Below are 21,320 nucleotides of genomic sequence, written 5' to 3' on the forward strand. Positions count from 1 at the left end.
GTATGTTTTTACTTCATATATTTTGAATCTCTCCTACTAGTTGCATACACATTCAGGATTGTGATGTCCTCTTGATGAATTTACCACTTTATTCTGTCTTTATCACTGATAATATTGAGTCTAGTATATATTAAAATAGCGTCTCCAGCTGTTTTGTGAATAGTATTTGCATGACATATCCTTTTCATTGTTTTACTTTTAATCTATTTGTGTTTTTATATCAAAAGTGAGTATCTTCTAGAGAATATATAATTGGTCTTGCTTTAAAAACTCTAATATAAGTCTCTGCCTTTTAATTTGTGTGCTTAAGCCACTTACATTTAATAAAAATTTCAATATTTTTCAACTTAAACCTACCATCTTGCTATTTATTTTCTTTTTACTTAATCTACTCTTTGTTCCCCCTTTTCCCTTTCCTTCATTCTTTTGAATCATTTTTTAAAAATTCTATTTTACCTCCACTATCGGCTTATTAGCTATATGACTTTGTTTTATGTTTTAGTTATTGTCTGTGGTTTACTGTAAACATCTTTAACTTATCATAGTGTAATTTAAACTATCACATCACATATAGTTATACAAATCTTAAAATAGTATATTTCTGTTTCCTCTATCCTTTGTGCTATTTTTGTACATTTCCTTTACACATGGGTAAACTGCAAAATACATTATTATTTTTATGTTAAACAGTATGCTATCTTCTCAAGAGATTAAAATGTGATTTTTATCCTTTATAGTGCTCTTCATTCTTTTTGTGGATCCATTTTTCAATCTGGTATTATTTTTTTTTCTGCCAATGACAGTCCTTTAACTTTTCTTTTCTTTTTTCCTTTTTTTTTTTTTTTTTTTTTTTTGGTTTTTTTTGAGACGGAGTCTAGCTCTGTCGCACAGGCTGGAGTGCAGTGGTGAGATTTCAGCTCACTGCAAGCTCCGCCTCCCAGGTTCACACCATTCTCCTGTCTCAGCCTCGGGAGTAGATGGGACTCCAGGCACCCGCCACCATGCCCAGCTAATTGTTTGTATTTTCAGTAGAGACAGGGTTTCACTGTGTTAGCCAGGATGGTCTCTATCTCCTGACCTCGTGTTCTACCTGCCTTGGCCTCCCAAAATGCCGGGATTACAGCCATGAGCCACTGTACCTGGCCTCTTTTGTTTTTCTTTTCCTTTCTTTTCTTTTCTTTTTGTCTTTTTTTTTTTTTTTTTTTAACAATGTCTCACTCTTTCACCCAGACTGGAGTGCAGTAGTCCAATCATGGCTCACTGTAAACTTGAATTCATTGATTCAAGCAATCCTCCCACCTCAGCCTCCCAAGTAGCTGAGACTACAAGTGCGTGCCACCATGCCCTGCTAAATTTTTAATTCTTTTGTAGAGATGGAGTCTCACTGTGTTGCTCATGTTAGTCTCAAACTCCTGGGCTCAAGCAGTCTTCCTGCCCCAGCCTCACAAAGTGTTGGGATTAGAGACGTGAGCCACTGCGCCTGGCCACTTTAACTTTTCTTATAAGCAGGTCTGCTGAAAATGAATCTTCTCAACTTTTGTCTAAAAAAAGTCTTCATTTTATTTTACATTTTGAAAACAATACTTATCTGGGTAAAAATTCCAGGTTGACAGATTTTTTTTTTTTCTTAATGATGTCTCTCCTTTGTCTTCTGTCTCACATAGCTTCTGACCAGGAGCCAGTAAGCTGGTAAAATAATAGGCACATTTTGCTTGTTTTTCTTCTCTTAGTTGGTCAAGTTCTGTGCTGCTTACTATCCAATGCTTTGTATATTTGTCTGGATTTCTGATTGTTTAAGGTGAAAGGGTAAATCTTGTTGTTGCTACTCCATGTTGGCTAGAAGCTGAGCTCTACTGTTCTGATCATTTTTAAGTTTCTATTATGGTTTCTTTTTTGAACCATTATTTAGAAATGTATGTCTACAATGATTATATTTTTGTTATTGAGTTCTAATTTAACTGCACTGTAATCAGAGATTGTAGTTTGAAATGATAGCAGTTCTTTGAATTGTGTTAAGGCTTACTCCATGTTCTGGTATGTTGTCAGTTTTTGTAAATCATTCATGGGTGTTTAAGGAGTATATATATTTTCTGATTGTAGAATGCCGAGATCTAGAAATAGCCATTAAATCAAGCTTCGTCAGTGTATCTTTCAAATCCCCTACACATCTTTATTGATTTTTATTCCATTTCCGTCATGAGTAATTGAGTGAGTTGTGTTGAAATTGCTGACTCTTATAGTGGATTTTTCCATTCCTCCCTGGATCTATCATTTATTCTAATAGGTGCCAACAAGTTTGTAATTATTTTATCTTCCCAGTTCATTAAAACTTTTTCTCATTATGTTGTGACTCTTTTTATCCTTAATAATGTTTTTCATCTCAAAGTTTATTTTATCTTTTATTGATGTAGCTCCCTAGTTATTTTAATTTGTATTTCTTACAACATCTTGTTTTTCATCCTTTAACTTTCAGTCTTTCTCTTCATGTTTTATGTGTGTCATTTTACAACACGACATAGATAAGTTTTGTAAAAGTTGACTCTGATCATATCCATCATTTAACAGGTGGAGTCTATTTAACTCTAGTGATTATTGACATCTTTAAACCTTGTGCTTTCTGTTTTCCCTGTGCTTTTTTTTTTCTCAAATTGAATTCTGTTGTTGATTTCTTCGTTTTTCTACTACATGCTAACATTGGCATTTTCCCTCAGGGTCACTATTTCGTTCATATTTGTTTATGTTTCACCTCTTCTAGTTTCCTTTTATTTTTCAGGGTTTTTGTTCTGATTGTTTTGGTTTGCTCTCAGATTTTTTTTAACCTAGAGGTAGATTTTGTTTTTTCTTTTAAATCCCTAGAAATTATGTTTTGGTATATAGTAAGGAGAGGGTAAATAGGATTTTGTGGTAATACAAGACAAAATAAAATCTCTTAGCTAACTCTGCCACATAATCCCAATTAGAAGCTATTCACCCTGAGGAATTCTTTATTGATAAATCATGGAAAAAAAAAGTAATTATGATCCTCATCAATTAACATATGAAGCTACTAATAAAGATGTTTTGAGGTTTGCAGTTGAATGACTTGGCAGACAAGGTAAATTCAAAGACAAATTAAAGAACACAAGCTCTTTGCTTTATCTACAGTCTTTTATTGTGAGTTATTTTTAAATCTGTGCCTGGATTGGAAGATGTAATATTGTTAAGATATCAAGACTAGTCAAAGAATCTACAGATTTGATGCAACTCTCTCAAAATTCTAATAAATTTTTTCCTGAAATAGAAATGTCTATTCTAAAATGTATATGGAATCCCAAGGGATCCCGAGTAGCCAAAACAATTTTGAAAAAGAACAAGTTGAAGGTCTCACACTTGCTGATTTCAAAACTTCTCACAAAGCTACAGTAATAAAAACAGTGTGGTATTGGCATAAAGACAGCCATATATACCAACAAAATAGAATAGAGAGCCCAGAAAAAAAACAAAAACAAAAACAAAAAACCCTTCCATACATCGTCAGATGGTTTCAACAAAGAGCCAACTCTGTTCAATGGGGGAAAGGACAGTGTTTTCAACAAATGGTGCTGGGAAAACTGGATATCTTTACACACAAAAAATGAAGATGGATTCCTGTCTTACACTGTATGCACCAATTAATTCAAAATAGATTAAAGACCTTAACATTATAGTGAGAACTATAGAACTCTTAGGAAAAAAACAGTATAAAAGCTACATGACTTTCAACTTGGCAGAGCTTGTTTGCATATGACACCAAAAGCATAGACAACAAAATGAAAAATAGATAAACTGGACTCCACCAAAATTAAAAACTTTTTTGTACCAAAGGGCATTATCAACAGAGTGAAAAGGCAACTCATGGAATGTGAGAAAATATTTGCAAAGCATATATCTAATAAGCAATTAACATATAGAATATAAAAAGAATTCTTACAACTTAACAACCAACAAAAACAAAAACTGATTTAAAAGCAGGCAAAGACTTTAATAGACATTTCTCAAAAATAAAATTACAAATGGCCAATTAACACATGAAAAATGTTCAATATTACTAATCTTTAGGGAAATGCAAATTAAGACCACAATAAGATACCACTTGCATACCCATTACAATGGCAATTATCTAAAAATCCTTAAACAAAACAAACAAAACCCAACAAACAAAGAATAATAGATACTGATGAGGGTGTGGAGAAATTGGAACACTGTGAGAGTGTTTATTTTACATCGGTGAGAATGTAAAATTGTGCAGTTGCTATGGAAAACAGTATTGTGGTTCCTCAAAAAAAAAAAAAAAATTACACATAGGATTAGTATGTAATCTAACAATTCCACTTCTGAGTATGTACTCAGAAGAGAGAAAGCAGAAACTGAAACCAGTATTTGTACATAGTATCATTATAGTATATAGTATATACTATATAGTTTATAGTATCATTATTTACAATAGCCAATAGGTGGAAGCAACTGAAGTATCTATGAGTAGATTTATGGATAAACTAAATGTGGAATACACATACAATAAAATATTATTCTGTCTTAAAAAGGAAGGAAATTCTGACAATGCTATATTAGGGATTAACCTCGAAGCCATTATGCTAAGTGAAATAAGCCAGTCACAAAAGGACAAATACTATATGATTGCACTTATATGAAGTACCTAGACAAGTCAAATTTATAGAGACAGAAAGTAAGATGGTAGTGGCCAGGGGCTAGGGGAAGGGAGGAATAGACAGTCAGTGTTTAATTAGTACAAAGTTTCAATTTTGGAAGATGAAAAACTTCTGGAATTGGATGGTGGGGATGGTTGCCCAACAATGCAAATGCGCTTAATGCCACTAAACTGGAATGGCTAACACGATTATGTTATGTATATTTTAAAACACATACGAAAATTCAGTATTCTACATCTGACTGGGAGAAGTTTCTCACTAAAAACAAACAAACAAACAAACAAAAAACCTTAAAAACCAACAAACTACACCCATCCCTATTGCAGACAAATTAAATCAGATTTTGGAGTATCAGCTTTCTTTTTTTTTAAGTTTCACAGCTGATTCTATTGTAAAGTCAATGCTGGGAATACCTGACCTAAATTATAGATCTCAATGATGAAAGAATAGTTTCCTAAGTTTGTTATTTTCATTTTCCTTATGTTTTGTGAGTATGATTACAAAAATAGAAATTGTATTTAAGGCAATTTTTCTAGGGTCTGGCTATATTTTAGTGAGAAGGCTCTTTAAAGAATAAATACAGAATTTTATACCCAGCCAAACCTTCAATCAATATTGAGAGTAGAATGAATGCATTTTCAGACATCTAAATTTTCAAAACTTGTATCTCCCATTTTTTTCCACGAAACTACTGGAGGTTGTGTTCCAACAAAATAAAAGAATAAACTAAGAAAATATTGACAGGGGAGCCAGGAAATAAGATGCCAACACAAGATAAAAGCAAAATGAATCCCTAAGATGTTAGTGAAAGAAGTACAAGAAGAACTGTGCTTTGGAGTGTCAGAGAGACAGAACAGATGGGAGCAGCAGCTATGTTAAGGAAATCTAAGAAAAAATGGAAGATATTCACCTTATTTAGAGAGGTCTTATGGTTCTGTCAGAAAGCCTGGGGAGAATTAACAATAAGTATTGAGCAAACTAGGCAAATAAAATCAAGGCTGTTATTGACTCCAGGAGGAACTAAACATTGTATAGGAAAGCAATTGTAATCATAGTATACTACCTGACTCAGATTTGGAAATGTTATAATTCAAATCTATTAGAAGACCAAGGAGAGGGGAAATGTTTGTGTGTAGCAATATAAGAGTACTCCCTTTTTAATCTTCCACAGTAGTAAGTCAGTAAATGATGTTTAAATTTGATTAATCAAGAAAGCAGAATACAAACAAATTATTTAGATATATGCAGTTAAATACTAGAAAAATTGCTAAAGAAATTGCAAGAGCCTCAGGGAAGCAGGGGAAGTGGGTCAGGATACTGTTGATTTTCATCATAATTTTTTTGACTTTTAGACTTCTAAAATTATGTTTAGAACATCTTCTGGTTGAAGAAATGTTTTAAAGTATACAAGGACATAAAGATACATTATAAGAATGTTCATCACAACATTGATTGTAACAATGGAAAAATTACTGTCTACTTGGGGCAATAATTTGAGTGTATATTTAACATGCAGTCATTCTGCAAGTGAAAATAACCCTTTAAGAAGACAATAGAAGGTCATTCTTGGCCAAATGGATTATTAACTCACGTTGGGGCAAGAGTTCAGAGGAGGGAGACAGCCTTCTAGCTGCGACTGGCTAGAGGGAGGAGATGAAGATTGTACTTGGCTTGTAAGATTAGGTTCAGGGGGCTCTGAAGCTGGGCTCTGAGAGGGGCAGGAGTCTGGAGTCAGGGAACAGTGGGCAAATTTGTCTGGCAGGCAGGGAGAGGGAATGGTGGGAAGGAGAAGCAATTCAACTGGGAAGGGCATTAGGGCTATGTTAGAGAAAAACAAGGGCCTTTCATGGCCTTTGTAACTACTTCCAATGTGCAGCCAAACGTCATCCGTCAGGCCCTTCTGCCATGTGCTGTGTGTTGGTGGTGGCGGTGATAGGGATCTCAAGAAACATCTATATGGTCTTTCCCTGTACCTTTTCAGATAGAAACATATTGGTTTGAGGTGGCCAGTAGCCAAGACTAGGCTCAGTGTAGCTGGAGTACTAGGGATTAGGGGTGAGTCTGAGGACAGGTTTAGCCGTGAGTCTATGGCCAGGGTTAAAGTTCAGTCTGAGGCCAGGTTTAGGGTTCAGTCTGTGATCAGGGTTGGGGTTTGTCTATTCACGCTGGTTTCTGATTGGATCCCCCTTTTTTCTGTGTCAATAAATGTTGCTTAAGTGCACAAATGAATAGCAAAGTTTGGCCAGCTAAGTCTTCTTAAAGCCCTTCAGCCCCTGCCTTTCTTGGTCCCTTCTTTCTCAGCATCCTTTCTCCCTCTTACCACACCACACACACAGGAATCGTTCCTAGACCTCCCCAGACCCAGGCTTCCCTGAGTCTCAAACCACCACCTTATTCCATTCTTAGTAGTGGGGGTCTGAGCCCTCAATCAATGGGTGCCTGGACTGTGAGGAAGGTGTTGCATGGTAGGAAGAGGTGATGAGGAGGCCACAGTCCCCTGCAAGACTCTCCATCACCCTGCCCACCTCACACCAACCAGTGGCCAGCACCTTTCCTCTCCTCATCCACGCTGGAATGGCTGCCTTACTCAGCACCCAGGAATCCTGGCCCACACAATGCCTGGGCACTTTCGAGGCCGGTTACTGAAACTTTAATCCCAGCTTTCCTTTCGTTTCTGACCCCCCCTACCCCCGCAGCTTCCATGGACTCAGCTGGGCCACTCCCTTTCCCTGTCACCAGCAGGCACCTGAGTCAAGCCTTGAAAAAGTACTCCTCATCCAGCCAAGCTCAGCCAGCCGGTGCAGGAGTGTACCTTGGCTAGGTCAGTGTGTGTGTATGTGTGTGTGTGTGTGTGTGTGCGCGCACGTTGGGGTGGGTATGATGGTGAGGCCATGGGACAGGACAACGTCTCCTCATCACTGCCATCTTCCTGGGTGCATGGCTGCCTGGCAAATGCTCCTCGGCTGCTTTCCAGTTTGGCTGCCTTCCTCCTGGCCTTCGTGTCCCAACATGTGGGAGTTTCAGGAGTGGCTCTGAGGATGCAGAGCCCAGCCTGGCTGGGAAGCAGCTGGGGAGGGAGGGGCCCACTCCCCTGCTGCCCTCTGCCTCTCTCAGCTTTTGTTGGTCTTCCCCTCTCCCTCTCTGCCCTCTTTGATGCTCGTCTCTCTGGGTCCCTGCCTGTCTCCACAGGCACTTCTCCTCCTCCTTCTCTGGCCCTGTTTCTGTCTGTCCCTGTCACTGTCTTGCTCCCTCTCCAAATCTCTGCTTCTGTCCCTACCCAGTCTCCATCCCATGTCTTGTTTCTTCTCTCTTGTTCCATTTGCATCTCTTGCTTGCGGAGTTCACTCCATCATCACAGACTAGAAGAACAATCTCCTCCCCAATTACTTTTACAAAGTCATTGGTGATGATAATAATTCGAGGGAGGGACCCTTCCCTCAACCTCCCCCCACCCAGTTATCTCTGTATAGGCAATTTTATCACTGAGTCACTCCTTGGAGCAAAGGCAATTCAAAAACCACAGAACGTTCGCTGAGCTCCTAACCGGTGGGTGCCAGCAGCATGCTGGGTGCTGGGAATGTGTGAGTAAGACAGGTCTGCATCCTCCAAGAGTTTACAATGGAGTCGGGGGCAGGCAAGAACACAAACGCTGAAAATGTGAAAAGCAACACAGGATGAAAGAGACTGTTCAAGGTAAGTACTGAGACTGATGGTAGGTAGCTGAATATCTCCACTGTTTTGGGGACTGAGGAGTTGTCAAGGGTGGCAGGAGCTGGAAAATCATTAGGACGTTTGTGAGAGGAGGACCAGCGGTTAAGAGATGGGTGGGATTTGTAGATGACGTGAGTGCCTGTGGGGTGTAGCCGTTCCAGGCTGGGGAAGCAGTGTGGGCAGCAGTTGGAGGTGGGAATGTCGAGGGCGCCATGAGGTTAACTTGTTGGGACCTTGGGGTTGGTGCTTGTGAACAAAAGGGAAAAGGTTGCGAGGCCATTTGGGTGCAGATGGTGGACTTAGGATTGACCTCTTGGGCAGGAGGGAGCCACAGCGGCTTCTTGAGCATGGGAATGATGGGTTACAAGTGAGGTATCGGGAAGCAACTCGGGACTAGAATGTATCCTGCTTCCTCACCTGACACCCAAGGGCCAGAAGACTTGGACCAGGGACATTATCCCTGTCCATGAAGGCAGCTGTGCAGATGCTGGCTCCCACTGAGGACCAAACTCGAGGCCACAGCATCGTTCTGCAGTGGGAGGCCTGTGGAGATGCTCAAGGGTTTCAGGGAAACCAGGACTTGAAGTGGTTGTGTCACCCTGTGTTTCAAACCTTGGATGGCTCCTCTTGGACCTGGATAAAGCTGAGAATCTGCACTGAGGTCTGTAGGTTCTGCATGCCAGTTCCATCTGCGGGTCCATGGCAGATGGATGCAGGTCCAGCAGGAGCTTGTGTCCTGCTGTGTTTCCATCACTGGGGTCTTCTCAGCGGGTTTGACCACCTCTCCATCACTTCCATACCGCCTACTCCTTCCCATCCTTGGGGGCTGTGCTGAGGGCTTCCCCAGGGAGGCCTTTGATGCTCACTGCAGATGAGGCTGGTGCTGCCTCTGTGTCACACTTAGGGAGTCCTGGCTGCTGGGCAGATACCTTTGGGTGGAGTGCTTGGCTTCTAATAGGCGCCTGTAAAGCACTGAAAGCATAAAATATGACATTAGTGAGGAATGTGGCTGCTAATCCCAGTGTCTCTTGAGTCAGGGAAGGAGCTGGGGAGGGGACAGTCCCCTTTCCATCCCCAGGATGTCTGCCCCTTCAGAGTCTCCACCCACTGGGGAGGCTCAGAGGCCTCCTTTCCAGAAAGCTTCCCAAGCAGTGACCCAGCCTGGCTGCTTCCATCTGCTTCCAGGTGGAGAGAGAACCCGTCTGAGGCCAGGAGACCTGGGCTCTGATTTCCAGAATGGCTGTGAGGTCAGGAAAAGCCACTTCTTGTATCTGAACATCCATGGGAACAAGCAACTGAAGGCCCACCTCAGAGTAGCTTAAGCAAGATGGGATTATCACCTCACATAGCAGAGTCCATGCTCGGGGTGGTTCCACGGCAGATGAATCTGCAGGCTGACAGTTCCTCAACTCTCAGGGGCCCGGGAGCTTTCCATCCTTCCTCTGTCTAACACAGCAGTTGGTCGTGTCTCCCTCAGGGTGGTCAATGATAAAATGACATCCGGTAAACAAGTGGGGGTAGTTCTGTCTCCCCTCAATCATGAGAAAACTTTCCCTCAGCCCCCTAGGTCCTGTTGGCCATACTCAGGCAAGGAGATAGATGACTGTGTCATCAGCTTACAGCGCTGGCTCACAGAAGCAAGCTGCGGGCATGTTGTGACTGTTGGAGTGATGGCATTTGGAGAGGTTTGGGGAGGGTGCAGGGAAAGTTTGAATGTCCTGCATTGCATAGAATAATTTGTCCCTTCTGTGACCTTTAATGTCATGTCAGTCATTCATGATGGTGAGAAACCTGTTTTTTATGATCCAGGCGTAGGTCCTAACTCCACTTTATAGAAGCGTCCTTGCCCAAGTTTTCCAGGTACAGTGGGAGAAAATACTCCATGGTTTTCTTTGGAACTTGACTGAGAGCCTCCTGCCACTTCTGAAGGTCCCAAAGTGTTGGCAGTGCTGCTTCCTGGCGTGTGAGTGGCTGCAGCGCCACGGGAGGTGTGCGTTGCCACCCGCACGGTGCAGCCTGTGCTGTGGTCCCGCTTGATCGTCTGCACACCAAAACATGTTTATCTCATTAGAAATTACTCTTCTTATATTTCTCCTTTATGTTAAAGGCATTGTGTTGATGCTTCCCTTTGAAATCATATTATCTATGGATTTCATTTCAGGATAGTAAAGAGGATAGCTCAAAATATTTGCTATCAAAGGTGGATTGAGTTTGGGAAGGTGGCAAGCTACTGACCTCGGCCAACAGAGAGACCCTGGAGCTGAGCGGGGGCATCCTTCTCAAGTACCAGGGATGGTGAGCTTCAGGTAAAACTGGAGTTCCCGGCAACAGAGAAAGGGGCAGGTTGGAATGTCTGCAGCGGAGCCTCCAATGCATCTTTGACACTTACCCCACGAGGGCCTCAGTTTGCTCATCTGTGAAAAAGGTTGATAATCTCAGTTTTAGTACCTCCTCCCTGGGAGACTCTGGTGAAGGTACCCGTGGAAGTGTCTGGAATGGGTAAACTGCTGATCAAATGCGATGCCCCTGGGGTCCTGTGTACTTTTAACTGTCTTTATTGATCCCTTTTCCTGCCTTTGGGAACACATAGCCTGAGAATCCAGTATTTTAACCCAGTTTCATTAACCTCATTACATCAAATAGAAGTGCAGTTACCACAGCATCTCACAACTCCACCAAAGTGCGATGTTTCTTAACCCACTTTCCCGGGAGGCCAGCACACCGCATTGGGAGTCCCTCCTAGGGTACGCTGCCTGCTGGAAGGCCCCATGTCCAATAGAAAGGAGACAAATGGGGATAGTGGCATTTCAGGGATCAAGAAAAATGAAGACTCCTGGCTGATGCTGCCGGGAGTCCACCCGGCTCCAAAGATTCAACTTGCTGCTGCCTGGAATTTCATCCCTAGAGATTTGGACTCTGGCTTTAAGCTTCTTCTATGAGGAAGTAGCATGGTAGGGATGCGGAGTCTGCGGTCCCCATGCCCACAGCCCTTTGACAATGCCACAGCTTTCTTGAATTGGTGGAGTTGGGGGACGGTTAGTCTCATCCTGATCTGAAATCATATTGTGGTTCAGAGTGAGGTCGGCTGCCTCATTTAAAGCCATGCATGGATTTAAATGCCAGAGTCATGTATTTAACCATTCTGTGCCTCAGTTTCCTTATCTAGAAACTGAGTAATAACACATCACTGGATTAAAAGATGCTATGTAAATAAAGCTTTAGAATTGTGTCTGGCACATAGCTTAGTCTCAGTATGATTTAGCCTTTAACTGACTCTTGGTTGCTGACACATGAGGCTCTAGGGCTGGGAGCAGCACACTGGGGTACCCCGATCTGCCAGGCCCAGTAGCTGCAGTCCTAGGGATCATGACTCACAGGCACTCTGGGGGAGCCACCTCAGAACCTCTACCTCCCCTCCCAGGCTGGGGTGGCTGGACCAATGGAATGACCTCAGCCAGGAGGAATGAGGGGCACGGAGTCTCCAGGCCCCTGCCTACCCCTGGAGCATCCGCAGCCCTGGCTGCACTCACTCCCTAGCAGGTGACCACAGCCAACAGGACCCCAGGGGTCACCCTGGTGACTTACTGTGGTCCCTTGATCCAGACCTTGTTCATAGGACCTCCCAGCCTCTTCCTTCTGCAACCCACTGCTTAAAAGTTGATCCCAGCCCCATTACCCTTGACCTCTAGCTGAGACCTCAAGCTGGCCTCTGGCTAATGCATGACCCTGATCTTTGACTGACCTCTGACCCTGGCCATGAACTGGCTTTGATTCAGACAGAGTCCCAGTTCTGGCATTGGCTGGGCTCTGGCCCTGGCTACAGATGGACTCATTGCACAGACATGTAAGATGCTCAGGGGGTTTCTGGGCTTATCTCCTGTCAGCACTGCATCTCCCTCCCGTAAGATCTCCTGGCTCCAGGCTGAACTGCTCCACCTGCCAGGTAGACTGGCTCCCCGAAGGTGGGGAGTGCCTGTCTGCCCTCCTTGCTGGGAGAGGCCCACATGGAGAGGAGGCCTCAGCCTTAGGGAAGATACAGGTGGATTCTGCTGGTTTTATCCCTTTAGTCCACTTCTCAGTGATGCTCACTAAGGAGGATACTTCCTCCAGCCCCTGCTGGCTCCAGTTCCCATATGAAAGGGACCCCCCAACCCCCACCACCACTGTCGCCCTGCCATTAGCCACTTTCCCAGGGGCTTCCTATGAGCAGCAACAAAGTTCCCCAGCTGGACCAAGCTTCTGTAGAACAGAACACGGCAGTCAGGCTGGGAGAGCCCTATGATCAGGAGTTGTGTCTCAGTCACCCATTGCGGGGGCACAAGGAGGGGCTAAGAGCAACTTGGGTGCTGCAGTTGAGCACACTTGGACCCTAACCTTGGCTCCACTATTTACTAGCTGTGTGTCTTTGGGCCAATTTCTGAACCTCTCTGAACTCGATTTCCTCACCTGTGAAACGGGGCCAGTGGCATTACTTATTGCAGAACGATGAAGATTGAATAGGCTACACTCTGGGAAGCCCCGAGCACGTCTGGCACTTGTAAGTGCTCGGTAGATGTCAGTGGTCAGGGATAGTCTGTCCCTAGCACATCAGTGGTTCCACAGGGCAGGGCAGCTCAGTGAGGCTGAGGTCTTCACCCCTGCAGAAGCGGGTTTTTTCACTGAAGAGGGTCAGAAGGCAATGTCCAAGTTAGCCTCCCCTGCCCGCCCTTGCTCCTTGTAGCTTCTCAGGGACTCTGGGCCTGCAGGGCTCAGCCCAACCTCTCCACAGAGCTCTTCTCTGTCCTTCACTGTAAGAAAGCCTCTCCTCCCCAGCCTTACCTACTTATGTCTACCCATCCTTCCTGGGTCGCCTGACCCAGCCCACCTCCTACAGGAAGCTTCTGAGGGTGACGTCTGCCAGGGCCTGGCTCTTGAAGGCTAAGTCACAAAAGCCAGGGCTGATCCTCCACTGTGGATGGCCTTGCTGTGATCCCTGGCTGCCTGGTTCTCCTGAGACAGTGAGGATCAGGGCCCAGCCTGCCCTGGCACCATGGACCCTAGGGCGGGGCTAGGGTGGGACGTGTTTCCTGAACCTGAGCCACTAGGCCGGGGGCATCTCCGTTGCACTCATTGCCCAAGCAGGTACTCAAACTGCCCTCAGAAGGGTTTGGTTTCTTTTCCTCTCTTTTCAATTAATTAAATCAATTAAGTCATTTTGAGTCACTCCTGTTAGCCACTTGGGGCTTTCTCCTTAGCGAGGCCTGATTCATTAAGGCAGCAGGACAGATGCCAAGGTCAGCCATGACGTCATGACCCAGGGGCACACTTCCTGTGGGCGGAGAGGAGAGCCATACAGGCACCCAGGGCGTGCCCCAGGACTGACCTCTGGGGAGGGACCCAGAGAGTAAGGATATGGGTCCCCGTGGGGTCACTTGGCCAAAGCAAGTCATGAACTTAGGCTGCCATCCATGTTTTCAGTCAGCCTCAAGCATTCTTCAAGGGTATCCTTGATGCCAGGTGCTGGGGGAGGATGAAAAGATGGTTCAGTGCCTCCTGGAGATGCCCTTTTTATTTGGTTGATTTCAAAAGTAGTGTGTCATTTTAATGGCAGAAACCGCGATTACTTTTGCACCAACTTGTACCTTAGCTGCTAGGAGCCCAGATAGAAAGTTAACGCTTAACCACACGATCTGTGTTTGCCCCTGTGTTTGGCATATTTGAGTCTTTCTTTCTCCTCTTGAATTTTTATGTATTATCATTTTTTGTTAGTAGCAGCATTATATGTTTGTATTTTATGGTAAGCTACTTCATGTCCTCTTTGGAAGTAGGTAGGGTATAAATCATAAGTCAATTAATGGGGCCTGGAGAAACTCATAGACCATCAAGGGGGACTCATGCAAACATCCTATGCCTTTCTCCCTTGGATGGAGGAAACCTCAAGTGACAGGTGTGAAAATGTGAGGCTTCCAGGGCCTGAAGACCTGGAAACAAATTGCAGCTGCGATCTTCAGTTGAGGAGAAAGGGAGTAGGGGCCTGGGTTCAAACAGCAGCTTTCTGCGGAAGGAAACTGGCTGGGGTTTAAGGTCTCAAGGCCTGACTGCTGGTCCCGGCTCCACCTCTCTCTGGCAGTGGGACCCTGGGAAGAGTCTCTTGCCCCTTGGGCCTCTGTTTATCTAAGTGTTAAATGGATTTGATGAGGGGCCTGACCTTGGCTCTTATGGGGCTGCTTTGAGGCTCCCTTGAGCCAAAAGGTAGATTTAGCGATTTCTCTGGTCAGAGCTGGTTTGCTCACTAATCTTGCTGCTCAAAGAAGAAACTGGGAGAGTTTGCTCAGGCTGGGAAGGCCACCTACTCTCAGCTTCTAGAAGAGAAATCTATATAAATTACTGTCCCCTGACCCCAAGGAGACCCACTACACATCTGGGGCTCCATGCTCTCTGGCCACTGCCTTCCCACTGGCCTGGGTTCCTCTATGTCACACTCCCAGCATCCAAGAGTGACTGAGCATGTGAGTCAGGGCTGGCTCTGACTTCCTTGAAGCAGGGTCCTGCTTCTTAGCATGGGGTGCCCTCCCTAGGCTCTGGGCAAGAAAAGCCTGCCGAGTGAGCTGAGAGAAGTTTTCCGGGCACATCTCCTGACCTGGAAAGGGACTCAGTGGGTCGCGACACACCTGCCTCCTAGTGATGCTCTGCAGATGGCATCATGGTCACAGTCAATGTTTATTGAGCACATATTAATCCACACACCAGCCCCATGAGTCAAATACCATTATTAACTTAATTTTACAAATAAGTGAACTGAGGCATGAAGAGATTATATCACACAGTTAGGAAATGGCAGATTGCCAAAGTTCTCTTTCCCATTACAGTCTACTGATGCCTATTCACTCAGTCACACTGTAAGTATTCATTGAGAGCATACTATGTGCCGGATGCTAAGGATCCTTCGAAGAACAAGACAGACAAAAAGCTCTGCCCTCCTGGTGCTAACATTCTAGAGGGAAGAGAGAGACAATAAACAGCAAACATGATAGACGCATGACAGAGTATGTTAGAAGGTCATATGAGGTTTGGGGAAAACAAAGGAGAGTCAAGTGGATCAGGGCTGCTGCCAGGGAAGGGTGTTGCAATGGAAGTGTGGCGGCCAAGGAGAGCCTGGGTTCAGCCAAGACTTGAAGCAGGTCAGGGAGGGAGCGTGCGGCTGCCTGGGAGAAAGACATGCATGGGCCTTGAGAGAGGAGCTGAAGACAACAAGGGTTGCTTTTGGCTGGAGCGGAGGGAGAAGGGCCTGAGAACCTAGAGGTAATGAAAGACAGAGCATGCAGGGCCCTGTTAGCCATTGTAAGGCCTTTTGAGTATTTTCCAAAACCGAGTTGGTTTTATTGCAAGAATAGAACGGTCCACTGCCCTCGAGGCTTCGGCTTTTACTCTGAAGCTTCTGTGGAGTTTGGGCCCCAAGGGACCAGACCTGACTTGAGGTTTAGAAGGATCCCTCTGACTGCAGCAGGGAATGCTGATGGTGGGGGGCAAAGCGTGAGGCAGAGTGACCCAGAGGAGGCTTCCTTGGCGGCCCAGAGGACCGCAGGACCTGGACCAGTGAGGGAGGAGAGGTGCAATGAGCATCAGTGGGATTCTGACTCTGATCAGCTTTGAAGGTGGTACCAGAGTATTTGCTGCTGGATTGGCTGTGGGGCAGGAGACAAAGAGAGAGTCCAAATTTTGGGCCTGAACAACTGGACGGATGGAACTGCCTTTTACTGGGATACAGGGTGAAGGAGGTTCTTTTGTGGCATTTGAGGATGATCGGAGTTTGATATTGGGCATGCAGGGTTTGAGCTGCCTAGTGTGCTTTCTAGGCAGAGTTCTAGGGACAGCAGCTGGCCATGCCCGTGGGAGATGTAGGGAGAAAGAGGTCCCAGCCGAGGACCTCACTGGGGTCACACTACTGTCAGAGCAGGGTGGACTCTAAGGGTTTGCCAAGGAAGCAGAGCAGCAAGTGGTCAGGCCACACAACTGGCAAATGGCAGGGCTGGGGCTGCAACCCTGGGCTGTTCCCAGGTGCTCCTGTCTCCTGCAGCCACTGCCTCCCATCCACAGCCATGTCAGGAGGAGCGGCTGGGGCTGAGTCCACCACCCCCTTTACCAGAAGGGGAAACTAGGCCTACGTGATTGCCTGGGCGCACACTGAGGACGAGCAGCAGAGCTGGAACCCGAGCCTCCCTGACTTGGGGTTCAGAGATTATGCATGACAAGATAGCACTCGTGAAGGCGCCCCGACAGGTCTGGAATGTGGGAGTGATGTGGTGGTGTTGATTATTGTGCCCCACTGGCTGGCCAGGGGCGTATTTTGGCAAGACTGCCCTCTTACCCAGTGAGGGCTGGGGACCGGCTCATGTTCTTCCTGCTGGGAGAGGCCCAGGCCCCTGGGTGGGGGCCCCACACTCAGTCCCTGCCTTCCTGATTCATCCCAGCTCTCTTGGAGGCCTGAGTCACTTTTTTTCCAGGTGAGAGCTGCATGTTTGGCAAATTCCTGGATTCCAGGGGAAGAAATAGGAACTCCTGCCCAGGGTTGGTCCTATGCACAGGTAAGGCAGGCAGCAACCCACACCTGCCCCAAATCCCTGCCCTGGCCTGGAATTCACTGGCTTGTCTATCTCTCCATGGGGCCAGCCATTTCTGAGTAACAATCTCCATTCTGATATTCAGTATTTTGCAGTTTGCCAAACCCTTTCAAACACAGGTAGTCCTATTTTGTGGATGAGAAGACTGAGACTCAGAGAAGGGAAAGGCTATTTCAAGAGTGCCCAGCTGGGAAACAGGGAGCCAGGGTGCGGCCCCAGGCTTGTCCGACACAGGAGCTCTGCCATTTACAGTCACGACTGTCCCCACATCTGGTTGCCATTTTCAACTCTGTGCCCCAATTCTCTGAGCTAGGGAAGGAAGCTGTGACCTTCGAGAAGTTTGTTGATTCCCCTTGCACTGTGGGTAACAGGAGAAGGAGGAGGCATGGACACTGAAGAACAGCCTTGAGGACAACTGCACAGCCAGGTCTGGAGAGTGACCATGGGAGAAGCCTTGAGTGGGTTGAGTGCCCAGCAGCAGCTCCGTGGAGGCTATCACAAGAATATCAGAGAAGCGAGGCGGGTAGAAGGCGTTCTGGACAGGGAAGCAGCCAGCGGCATGGGATGAACTTGTTTTCAGGGGCCAGGAACGTAAGGTATGTGTATGGGTGGGCAGGAGGGTCGGGTTGCAGAAGTTTCCGAATGCCTATGGAATGTTCGGGACAGTACTGGTGAGGGGCCCAGGGCTGCTCCCTCTTCCCCCAGGAAGCCTTCCTGCGCTAACTCCTCTGGTTCCTCAGCCCTGGCTGGCTCCTCTTCCCCAGGCACAGCCTGTACTTGGAGATTTCCTGGGTCATGTCCTCTCTCCCAGGGAACAGGGCATGGGGCCTCTCGCAGGATACCTACCTTACTGATAGAGATCGTGGGAAGTTAGGAAGCCAGAGCCTTTCTCAAGAAGGATCAGGGCTTGGAAGGAGGGCCAACCCCACAGACGGGCAGACTGTGTATTCCTCGAGGTGTGTGCAGAAGTCTTCTCACCAAAGAGCCCCTGATTGCATGTTACGGTGCCGAGTTCCAGCAGAGCTGATACACACTTTCGGACAGGGCACATCCCCTCACCACAGACGAATTTCCTTGAAAGGGTATTGCTGCACCCATCACTGTAAATGGCACCAGCAAATAGTTTCTTCCCTGGGTAGGGGGTTGCAGGAAGCGGGAGCAGAGAAGAGGGTGATTGGAGAACCTCAAGGGAAGGTGGGGTTGCAGAGACACCTTGGGCCACTTCGCACCCACGCTATAGGAAGACTGTGTCTATTTGGAGCCTCCACAATAATCCATCCTCACTCTTTACCAATGCCCTAACAGCTAGTTCAGATTTGCCCTGTTTCAATAAAATTCCTGGTGGGTCTTGAGCTTCTTAGTATAGGGGGTGCGGGGGCTGATTCAGGGCACAATGAAGAGGGTTTTTGAAAACCAGTTTCCCTCGGCAGGAAGAACCTGATTCAGAGAAAGGCAATCTGGGCACCTGTCAGGTAGCCAGTCAGTAGTGGGCACAAATGGTTCAAGCTGGAAGTAGGATGCTACCTAACTCAGGTTTCACTGGGACCACGTCACTATAACTGACAAAATGCAAATGAGCTTCACTCCCACTGAAGTAGACAATACCCTGGAGTAGAATTAAAAAAGAAAACATTGTGCCAACCTATTTTGGTTGTGTATTTCTTCAATAAGAATGCACATGTTGCATGGTACAATTATATGCCACACCTCTCACCTGGGACCCAGACTCAAAGATGCAACCAACCCAAATCCTGCAACCAAATAATGCTTGGTGCATACGGCTCTGCTTTTTGAGAAGGGGTGGTATAAAGCTTAGAGTCTTTGACAAGATTCTCAGAAACTGATCCAGTTTAGGAAAACAAAGACCAAGATCTTGAGGCAGGCTGGGCAAGGCGGCTCACGCCTATAATCCTAGCACTTTGGGAGGCCAAGGCAGGAGGACCCCTTGAGCTTAGGAGTTTGAGACCAACTTGGGCAACATAGTGAGATGCTGTCTCTACAAAAATTAAAAAGTTAGCCAGGGGTGGTGGTAGCCAGGTGCACCTGTAGTCCTAGCTACTCAGGAGGCTGAGGCTTGAAACTGGGAGGTCAAGGCTTTGAGCCATGATTATGTCAATGCACTCCAGCCTGGGCAACAGAGTGAGACCCTGTCAAAAAAAAAAAAAAGAACTTGAGGTGTTGGCAGTGAGTGACCATGAACGAGAATAAAACAATTTTTAAATATGCTGTAAATAAGCCTTAGTAATGATGTGTATATAAGTTAGAGGATGTGGCTATAAGTGGCCAGTTATAAAAAATCGGAAGATCATAAAATGAAGACAATTTCAAATAAATAAAAATATATTACATTACTTCAGGTTGTTAATTCCTTATTATGAACGTAAAAACATATGTAATTTATATTGTTTGAAAACCTGTTTCTTTCCATTTCTCCTGAATAAAAGATAAGCCAAAATTTTAATGGTTTAAGATCACCAAACTATTAGTCATCATGGGTTGACCTGCTGCCTTGTTCCTCCCTGATGAGAATGGCGGGTGGAATCAAGGCTGCTTGTGGTGTGTGGAAAAGCCATCAGGTGGAGGCAACTCAGCTTTAAGTTTGTGCTATGGCAACATGCGTGCTTCTCATTAGTGATTCACATCACAAGATCTAGCAGCCGGTCTAATAGTTTTTGTATAATAATTTCAGCATTGGGATGAGCGTTTTTGATATTTCAAGATGTCTCCTCAATTGTAATGATATGAAAATATCTGATTTCTATCGCTAACAAAGTCACAGGTACTTTTACATACTTTTGTGCTTTGTTGTCTCCACACATAATTGAAAGTTGAGTTAGGGGTTGGTGAAAATAATGGTGTAATTTTCTCCACATTCAATCCCCAAATCCTCTACATTCTCTCCTTGGATGTCCAATGGGTTTATGGAGCCCAGGACAGGCGGCCCCTGAAGTTCCCCCACAATCTCTGCCCACAGGACAGATGCCTGGAGTGAGAGCCTCTGGGGCTGAACTCCCCATGGAGGCCTCTGTCCCTCTGACTCACTCTTAAGTGCCCCCTGCCTCCCTCTGAAATAGACAATGCCCTGTGCCCCGCCTCCTCACACTCTCCTCTTTCATAGCTCTCAACTCTGTGCGCTCCTGCCCACCCGCCCCTCTGAGTCAGGACCCCCAGCCTGGGCTGCTATGGAGCCTCCCGACAGCCTGCCAGCTCCTCTCTGGTGGCCTCCCATTGGTTCCCCACAGGGTAACCAGAGGGATATTAAGTTGTAAAGTTCGTCATGTCACTCTCTGCTTAAAATCCTTCAATGGCTCCCCAGTACCCTTAGGGTACGAACAAGAACCTGACTTTCGTACACAAGGCTGGCCCAGGCTGCCTCCCATCTCCCTCTAGGCCCCTCCGTAGCACCCTGGCCACCTTGCACTTCCTGGCTCATGCCATGTGCCTCTCTGCCGGGCCCTTGGCACTTACCGTTCCCTCTGTCTGGCCCCCACCCCCGCTCTGCCCCATACCTTGTGAACTCAGCTCTCTCGCAGACATCGCTTTCTCCACGAGCTGCCCCTGCTCTCAGTGGAGCCCCCATTCCACACCTGCTGCTCTGCTCAAGGCTGGTTTGTTAGAACATGCGTTTTGTCTTTCACATTGGGGATGTCTGGAAGCCCTTTGATGCTACAAAAGGGCATGGGGTGGGGGGCACTGGGAACATCCTGCTGCCTGGGAGGACCACCCAGCACGGGGACAACTCTGGATCAAGGCTTGTGCTGACTTTAGGAGCTTGGAGGGCCTGAAAGGTGACACTAACACAGTGCTGGAAATCCAGGCCCATGGGCCTGTGGTGTGGGGCAGAGGCAGGCTGCCCTCCAGGTGTGGAACAGAGCAAGCACTGCCTGCGTGAGCTCTCCTGGCATCGTGAACTTTTGGTTTAAATCCCCTAATGCCATTGCAATTTTACTTTTCTTTGATTAATATCATTTCCCCACTAGACTGTAAGTTCCAAGGAGGCAAAGATGGCATTGGTGGCCAGCATCTAGCATGTGCCTGCCTGCAGTGGGAGTTCGAAAGTTGCTATTGAAGGAACATCTGAGTTCTGTCTTCCCCACTCACAGAAAAGCCCTCCAGCTCCTTCTGTGCCTCCCTCTGTTTCCTCCTGCCTTTTGAGAGTCTGCACACCTTTGGCTGGGTTTTGTGGGTATTTCCCCATTAACTGGCTAAGTCATCCCTTACTCGTTTTGCAGGAGGGCTGCTGGTGACTCAGACCCGGTGTGGCTGGGCCTGGCTCTGAGGGAGCTCCTGAGAGCCTGAGTAGATGCTCAATAAACATGTG

Source organism: Macaca thibetana, chromosome 13 (genome assembly GCF_024542745.1).
Source record: "Macaca thibetana thibetana isolate TM-01 chromosome 13, ASM2454274v1, whole genome shotgun sequence".
In the NCBI taxonomy this organism is placed as follows: domain Eukaryota; kingdom Metazoa; phylum Chordata; class Mammalia; order Primates; family Cercopithecidae; genus Macaca; species Macaca thibetana.